The sequence below is a fragment of the Momordica charantia genome (genome assembly GCF_013281855.1).
Source record: "Momordica charantia cultivar OHB3-1 chromosome 5 unlocalized genomic scaffold, Mcharantia_2.0 BLBB01000005.1, whole genome shotgun sequence".
Classification (NCBI taxonomy): Eukaryota; Viridiplantae; Streptophyta; class Magnoliopsida; order Cucurbitales; family Cucurbitaceae; genus Momordica; species Momordica charantia.
In genome coordinates this window covers 15,738,355-15,748,138 of record NW_028275163.1, presented here as the reverse complement: position 1 = coordinate 15,748,138, position 9,784 = coordinate 15,738,355, and positions in this window count along the sequence as shown.

Sequence of the window (9,784 nt, the reverse complement as noted above, 5' to 3'; positions counted from 1 at the left end):
GACACATCATCAATGTTAAAAGTGAGTCATTTGGGCATAATTAAAGGGGGTGGGTCATTAAATCGAACTCAGGCACCCTTAAAATACCATTACTTAGCCCACCACTATGCCAATAGGAGAACATTATTATTATAGATATAGATAAAGAAAACATATTTATCGGACATAAATTATATGCCATGCGACTAATACGTGGCATTGAGTCGAAGCCACGTTAAATTGAAATCGTAGCTAATGAATGCAATTTTGTTTAGAAATCGCAGTCAACAATTGCGATTTCGCTATCCTATTTTTTAATATAGTTTCCAACGTACATTATTTCTGTCATTATTTATGAAAAAGAAATTCCAAAAAATATCTCTTCTTATTCCTTTTTGCAATCCAATATTTTAGTTATCGAAATTTTAAAGGTTGTATAATATATTATCCAATAAAAAAATAGTTGTCTCCCATTCAAGACATATCGTTTTTTTTGTTTTAAGGAAAGGAAGGACTTCATTAACGAGAAACAAAGCCTCATGGACTATAATTGAGACAATCTCCTTTATAGCTTCTTACAGGAGGAGATTGAGAGACACCAGTAAAATTCACATAGGTACATAGGCAAATTGGACTGCATTGAAGGAGGAGAGATTGCAAATATCGTGAATTAAGGTGCCATCTTCGCTTAGGTCTTCAGCTTCTCCATAATGGCTGTGAGCGAATCGAATTTAATAACAATCCAACTCTGTTGACTTTTTGACTTTAATCTTAATTAATTGATATTTTAATGATAATAAACACACCTAATATTAAATATTTTTGGTGTAAGCATAAATTTATTATGAGCTTCAATAATATTATATATTTATTAATAATAAATATTTTATTTAACATAGAGTTTTAGTGTTTTGAAGTGTCCACAGAATAGAGCAAGACGATTCCAGCACATTTTCAATTATCCAAATCGAAGTTCAAACGAAAAAGTTGTAGACAAAAAAAGCTACAAAAGAAAAATACTGAGATTATAACGTGGCCACTGAATCAATCAACAGACAAATGAAAAGTCGACATGTGACATTTAAAAAGTAAAAAAAAAAATGAAAAGAAGAAAAAGAAAAAAAATGCTACCTGTTAGGTAACTCGAAGAAAGTAAAAAAAAATTGTACCTTTATTGATCTCACATGTTTGTTTAAAAAAAAAAGGAAAATCTTTATGAAGTCAGTCAGCGTTAGAGTTTTATGGATTTTTTTTTAATAATGTTTTAATTCAAACTTATTCTAAATATATATTAACCCTCAGATTATTTCCAAGAATAATGTTGGAAAGATTATAGGTCTTGACTTATGCCATTTCACAATTTTCTAGTTGTACGGCGCCTTGTTAGTGCCATGTGTGTTTTTTTTCTAATTCTGGCATGTCGTTATTTCAAGAGACAATATATGCCTAAATTGTGTGAAATTACCATTCTGGTGCATGGATGGTAAATTTGTTTTTTAATATGGAGATTTAGGGTTCATCAAGTCTCCTTTATCTCACTTTTTCTTTTTCTTTTTAGTATAAATTTTATACTATTAAAAAACATATTATTAAGAAAAGTAGAATCAATGTTTTTATTGAATACTATAATTACTACATTAATAAAATTCATTTTAAATCTATCTTTTATTCTGAAATATTTTTTAAACAATATATCTTTAAAAATAATTATTATTATTATTATTATTTTATAATTAACACTTTGTTTCAATAATATATTTTTCAGTGGTGATTAATTTCTTTTATATAATTAGTAGTTGTTTTATTTTAAAAAATTAAATTTTAGTAAGTAACATCGTAATAATTTCAATATAATTTATTTTATTTATTTTTATAATACGAGTAGGTACTAATTACGATTGAGCTATGTTCGTATAGGCAAAAATAAATTCTATCTTTTCTTCTAAAATAATTTTTTAAAATATTTTTTTTTAATTAGTAGTTATTTTATTTTAGAAGAGAATATAAATTTCAATTGGTAACATTTATTTAAATTTGTTTGAAAAAATAATTTCAATATTGAAAAATAAGCTTACCACCGCTATACCAAAGTGGTAATTTTTCTATTTAGGCATATGTCGTCTCTTGCTAGAATTGAAAAAAATAAAAAATAAAAAATAAAAAATACATGGCGCCAGCAAGGCGCCATGCAACTCGAACATTGTGAAGTGGCATAGATCGTCTCTTCAAGATACGACCTATAATTTTCCAAGCATTATTATTGGAAATAGTTTGAGAGTTGATATATATTTGGAATAAGTTTGAATTAAAGCATTATTAAAAAAATCCAGAGTTTAATTATATATATATATATTTATTTATTTATTTTATAATTATTTATTTTCAAATCCAATCTCAACCATTGATTTCTTTTTATCACAATCTAGGAAGTCTAAATTAAATTGGATTTCAAACCACTTTTCCCTCCAATTAAAATAACTCTTCTATTCCAATATCAAACAACAATTTCCTCCCCAATTTCCTCTCAAATCTCTTCATATTTTTCTCTAAAAAACTTAATGTTATTCTAATTTCTTGTGAGAGAAATTTTTTAATTTGAGAGATCTCGAACTTTTAATTTTATTTTCTCTTAGCCATTTGAGGGCTTTTATTTTTCTTACAAATTTGTGAGCAAAAATTTGTATACTCACTCTTTGAGAGAGTTTTTAATATTGTTTTTTAAATTCCAAATCTTGTAATGGGTTGCTTTTGAGTCCGAAAAAGAGTATTATAACGGTTTGATCATGAATTGCGGAAATAATCAGGTTCATTCTTGCTCCCGAAAAAAGAACGTTGTACCGGTTGGACTCTAAGCCATTGAAAGAGTCAAGTTTTTCAATTGAACACGCAACAGGTACTTTGGAACTGGAGTAGGCCGGTGTTGCCGAACCACTATAAAATTTCCGTTGTCATTTTCTCTAACTCTCTTCTATTTAATTTTTGCAATTAATTTTCTTTATTATAAATTGCATGAAATTAATTGTTAAAATTTATTATTGATGTTTTATGTGCAATATTTACATTGAAATTAACTAGGGTGCTTGGAATTTTATTTCTAATTTACTTTAAAATTATTTGTTCGTAAAAAATTTACTTATTTGTTTAAATTGAGTCACTATATTAAAAAGTTTATAAATTGTGATTAAAACCTATTAACCCCCTCTAGGTTGTCATACTGATCCAACAAGTGGTATCAGAGCGAGGTTACGCTCTTCTACATAAATTATTTTTCAAACTTTATCTTGATACTAAGTATCTTGTTAATTTTTGAAAAATTATTTGAAAAGCTTAATTGCTAGAGCTATGACAACTTTAGCTTTTTTTGAAAGTTATTGCGTTGATAGACCTCCTTTCTTTGATGGTAAAAATTATGATATTTGGAGACATAGAATGAAAACTTTCTTGTTATCAATTGATTTTGATATATTGTATGTTTGTGATAATGATTTATCAAACTTAAAATTATTAAGTGATGAAATGTTTTTTTAATGTCCAAGCTATAACTATGATATGTTGTGCTTTAGATAAAAATATATGTGATAAAATTTCACATTTTACATATGCATATGATATTTGAAATTTTGTTGATAATATGTATAATGTTGAAAATTTTTCTTGTACCTCTAATGTTTTATTTGATGTGAATGAGAATTATAATTCTCGAAATCAAGAAAAGTTCCAAGAAATTGAAAAAGAAAAATGTCATGGATCCTTTACGTGGTTGATGGCTCATTCGAACAATGAGAGCGATGTCAAAATAAATGAAGACGAGGTAAACCATAAACCTCCTTCATATGATAAATTATATGATGCCTTTGAGAATATGCAAAAAAGTTAGTTCTAAATATGTTAGACTATCACAGAAGTATAAAACTTTGTCCATAGAGAATAAATTTTTTATAGATGAAAATGCTCGCTTGAAAAATAGAGCTACTAATAACGTTTTGCATGTTGATGATTGTTGTGATGAAAACAATGCATTGATTGCTAGAAATAAATTCCTTGAAAAAGAAAATAGAGACTTCGAATCTTTATCTTGTGAATTAAAAATTGAATTGGATGGTTTGAGAAATAAAAATAAGAAAATTGAATATTTTTCTTTGGAATTAAAGGATAAGATTGCTAGCTTAAAAAGTGAAATTGATATTTTTAAATCTAGCAATACTTCTTTAGAAAAAGAGAAATTTTCTTTTATTGATAAAATTAAATTTCTTGAATATGATAATTTTAAGGAAAATTATCTTTTGTATGTGCTAAAAGAAAAAAAAATGATTGCTAGTAAAGAGCTTGAAATTGTAAAACATTCTATTAATTAAGAAATTGGTGCTCAAATATTAGATAAAATAATTGAAGTAAGTAAACCTTATGGTGATAAGAGAGGTTTAGGTTACATTGATGAATGTTCTACTCCTTCATGTTCTAAAACTATCTTTGTTAAAGCATCACCTATTGTGCCTAAGCTTAATATGCCTAACGGTGTTTTTAAGAATGTCAAATCTAGTTTTGTGCCTATATGTCGTCATTGTGGTGTTGAAGGTCACATTAGACCTAAGTGCTTTAAATTGAAATATGCTCATACTACTTATTAAAGAAGAAATGTTTTTCAAAAAGCAAAGTTTCACAATGCTCTGAAATAAAAATTTTCAAATAAAAGTAGGGTGCATAAATTTGCTGAAATGAATAAATCTTTGCATAATGTTGTTTATTTCTCATGTGGCAAGTATGAACATAAAACTTATTCTTATTACTTGTCTAAATCCAATGCTTTAGATATCAATGCAAATGCTAAATTTATGCCTAAACATAGAAATGATAGAAATATGCATGCAAAATTGAATTTTGTGCCTAAACATGTTCATACTAGAACTAATTATTTGCATAGTGCTAAATTTGTTGCTAAACATGTTCATGGAAAATCAAACTATATGCATAATGCCAAATTTGTGCTTACATGTCATTTTTGTGGAGTTAAAGGTCATATTAGACCAAATTGTTTTAAATTAAAAAAAATATTCCAGTAAGAATTTCTTTAAGAAAAAATATTTTGTTAAAAAAAAATTCTTGCCTAATGTTGTATGTCATTCTTGTGGCAAAATTGGTCATAAATTTAATACTTGTTATTTGCCAAAAATGAGTACTAAAAATGTTGGAATTAATTTGAAATGGGTTCCAAAATCTATGCTCACTAACAATAAACGACCCAAGATGAGTACCAAAATCTTTTGGTCGAGCTTCTTTTTGTAGGTGTGATTTCAAGGAAGCAAATGATTACTTTAGACTTCAAATTGAAAATTAAATTTCAATGAGACAATTACTATGACTTGCTTGAATTCGACAAAAGAAAATAACACATTTGGTATCATTAATTTTTTTTGATATTATAATTATGCTATTGATATAGTTTATGAAAATTTATATCTTTGATGAGTTAAAGAAGTTCAAATTTGTTTTTTTAAGTTTATTTTTTAGATCAAATGCCCATGGATTACTTGTGAATATTTGTGGCATTTATGTCTATTACTTTAATATTTATTGCTTAATGGATTAATGCTCTTGAAAATATTGTGACAAACTATTTTGAGATTTATATTCATAATCTTGATGGTTTATTATTTGAAATATTGGATTGTTATATCTCATTGAGAAATTATTGGATATCTTTCTTGGCATATTTTACATGATATTGAGGGTATTGAGATTTTAGAAATATTATCTTGATAGTTGAGATACATTGTTTATTTCTCTCGAGAAGAATCGTGTTTTGTTTTGCTTCTTAGATTTTTTTTTGGGCATGAAGTATATACTTAGTCTATTAAAATTAATTTGAGTATATTATTTGTTTATTCTCTTGGAACAAATTGTTTAATTACTTTTTGGTCATAAACTATGTGCTCTCTATGAAAATTAATTTCAAAATTTTGTTCAATGTTGAAAATTGTTTGTTTTGAAATTCTGTTTGGAAAGAGTTGTTGAATTCTCTTTCATAGGAGGAGTAACTAAGAATTAGTTTATATTCTAAAACTCCGTTAGCATGTTGTTCAAAAGTGTTTAATTGATTTTTGTGATTTTTTTGTGACATAAATTGGAGTGTACATGATCAGGAACAATTGGTATCAGTGTTATTTGATTAATCTTTTATGATGTTATTTGCCTATGTTTGTTTTAAATTTGTTTTGGTGGCATAAATGGTGATATTGTTATTTTGACAAATTGATATCAATGTTGGTTTTTCTTTATAAATTGGTGTTTATTTTCTAATATTTAATATTTTGGTATCATGATGGTGTTTTAAATCTTGCATGGATTTGTTAAGTTGATTACTTAGAGATTAATTTGTTTAACCTATCATTTAGGTATAGAAATTTGTTTTTTGCATACCCATGAAAATTAAAATTGCTCTCTTGAAATTATACTTATCTTATCCCATATTTTATTGAATGAAAATTTTGTGGAATATTTTGATAATTTGTTTGAGATAAAAATTGATCTACCATGAATTATTTTAATATATCTATCTTGTACAAATTTTTGGAATGATTTTTCTTGTATGACTTTATCTCCCATTGATATTTATTTTAAAAAGAAGAATGCATATTTTTTAGGGGGAGTTATACCCTTTATATGTGAATTTTATGATATTGATTTTAAATATTGCTTTTTGTGTAAATTTAAGAGCATGAATGATTAATTTGAAATTAAGCATGTCGGGAGATCTTGTTCAAATTTGTCAACTTCAATAAAGTTAAAATTACAAAATCTCCCATGAGCACCTCCACTAAGTTTGATGAGTATGAAAAAGGTAAATGTCTTAGTGTTAAAGCTTATTGAGGTATGTTGAAATTTTATCCCTCTTATGCATATTGTTTATCCTTTTAAAGTATTCTTTGAAGTAAAATTATTTTAGAATTTCTTATTTGTGATGCCTCTCGATTTTCTTGTTAATTATTTTTAGAAGGCTTCTGGAGAGTTTTTATAAAACTTGTGTCAAATGTCTTTTTGTCCCTTATTTAGGGGAACGTTCATGTTACTTATTTATTTTCTTAGTTCGTTTGTCATTTTTTTATTGATTCCAAAAGGGGGAGAGGTATTATGTAATAACCCCAATTTTTATGTCATTAATAATATAATATTGAGATAATTACTCATAAAACATAATTTCATTAAAATAAAATAAGATAAAAACTTGTATTTTCATCTAAAAATGAAAACGATAACTTAATAAGACTTAACTTATAAATCTTTAGCAGCGGAAATCACAAAGTTATTATCCTTAAATAAAACAAGGAAAAATGTGGTATAGTCATAATTAAAAGTATAGATTATAAATAAAATTCAACTGTGTCTCATATCTCCTCCTCGTCAATGCCCAGATCATCCTCGACGTTATTCTCGTCAACTATATAACTATCTGTAAAAAAATTGAAACAACATGGAATGAATATAAAAAAATACCTAGTAAGTAGTTCCCATCATAAGGAACCTTTCATGCTCAAACACACACATCATGCTTATATGCATGCATACCTCAACCTAACATATAAACCAACGAACAACTTAACTTAAGATATTTGTGCTTGCTAGCATAAACTTATATATCTAAATCCTTAATTTGGCGCCATGCTATACAGAAATACCCCATACTATAACCGTCAATTCCGCATGTAATATTTATAGGGTAATTACCCCCCATAAATACCATTAACATGAACTAATTTGTTTCCTAGGGCCCAGCCTTTAGCAGAAACCATACATGTCATATCATACATCTAGCTGCATAACATAACTGCTTAATTTGGGTATTTCATGCATAACATTAATCTTACCTAAATCCATGACACATAAGACTACTAACTTCACTACGAATGCAATGCATCACACATTATGTCATGCTTTACCTAAACATGATTTGCTATTAAACATACTTAAAATGACATGAGAAAGCCATAGAATCATAACATGCTTTGTAATACATAAAAGTTAACCACCATCACCATTCAATAACAAAATATATTTAAGCAACATGAATAACATAATTCAATAACAAAACAATGCAACACATAACATAATTCACTTACAATCAAACAATAATACAACAAAACATACAAGACGGTAACTTATGATAGAATCCACTTACCTGAACTTCGTAAACTAAAGGAAATTCCTTAAAGCTTCCTAATAACAATTAACACAACTAAAATTAGGACTCAATTACCTAAAATAAGCTTTCTGCAATAAGTTCTCATAACTAGATATGTTCACTATTCTACTAGTAGAAATCCCTTAATAATTAACCTAGTCCATAGTAATCATAAAATATATATATAAATTTGTGAAAAGTAATTTTAAATATTCATATTAGCCTCTGATTTATATACTATAATATCGATAAAAATAATTTACTGATTTTGCAAATTTACAAAAAACTAGAGAAAACACATAGCACTAGTTTTCACAATTTTAAACCGTAGGTAAAACTAATCATAAAAATCAATTTTAATGCATTCAAATACATTTTAGGTTAGTTTAAAGGTGCTGGTCATGGTCTCAAAAATTCAGAATTAATAATCCAAAATTTGATACTAAACAAGCTAAAACTATGAAAATAACATAAACCGTTAAAAACCGTTATGAAGCAATTTTATGAACATTTTTAGGACCTTTAAAATTCAGATTTTCAGATCTCAAATCAACAAAAATAAGGCCTAAACAGTACCTATTTTATCTTAATAATGAACCCTTAAAATAATTTACACAAGGAAGAATGATGCTTACCGTTGGTGCGTTTTCCTCTCTACCGTAAAGAATAAAAAGAGAAAATTTCCAGCAACTAAGAGAGCTTGAAATGATGATGGAAAGCGAAAAGATAAAACTGCAATGAACGATCCTTGAAGGGACTTGGAAAAGCAACCACAACTCCTCTAAGGTGTGATTTAAAACATAGGATAGATGATTGAGAGGAAATTTTCAGATTTGTTTAGAAATGTTCTTGGGGGAAAATGAATGAAACAAACATAGGTAACTTAAGGAGAATGACTTGGAAGATGAAACAAACATGAATCTTGGAAGATGGAACAAACTTCTTCTCTCTCCTCATGCATGGCCAATTACTTAATGTGATTGTTCGTGTTTTTTGGTCTTCCTAACTAACTTAATTACTACATGTGTCTCTTGGGTGGAAGGTGAGTTATATTGCCTAATCAAAGTTAGTGGAAGGTGAGTTATATTGTCTAATCATGGTTATGAGTTAAATAAAACTTTGTATATTACCCCAATTAAGTTAATTTAATTAATGTAGAAAAATAAAGAGTAAAATAAAAGTAATATGGGGCTTTACTTGGTTAATTACCTTAAAATAAAACTTTGGATAAAATGTATGAAACTTTATAAATATTCAAATAATGCTACCATTACAATTACCATATTTCACAACATTTATCTAATTACTAAAGTAGTATTGTTAATTTTGTTACTTAAATACAATTATAATCTCGCTAATCTTATTAATCTCTTATGCATATTTATTTTTTATTAACATACATAATTAATTAAACATTGATAGGATGAATCACTAAATTTTGTTGTAAATTTCTTTTTAATAAGTAAATAAAATTAACTTGAGCTTAATTAGTTAGAGTATTAGAAGTCTACAATTATTAACTAGGATTTGATTAAAGTTTATTGGCATAAAGCTAATTAGATTTGACTAGCTTATCTAAAAAAACAATAATAATATAAAGTCATGAAAATACCCTTATAAGTAATGCGG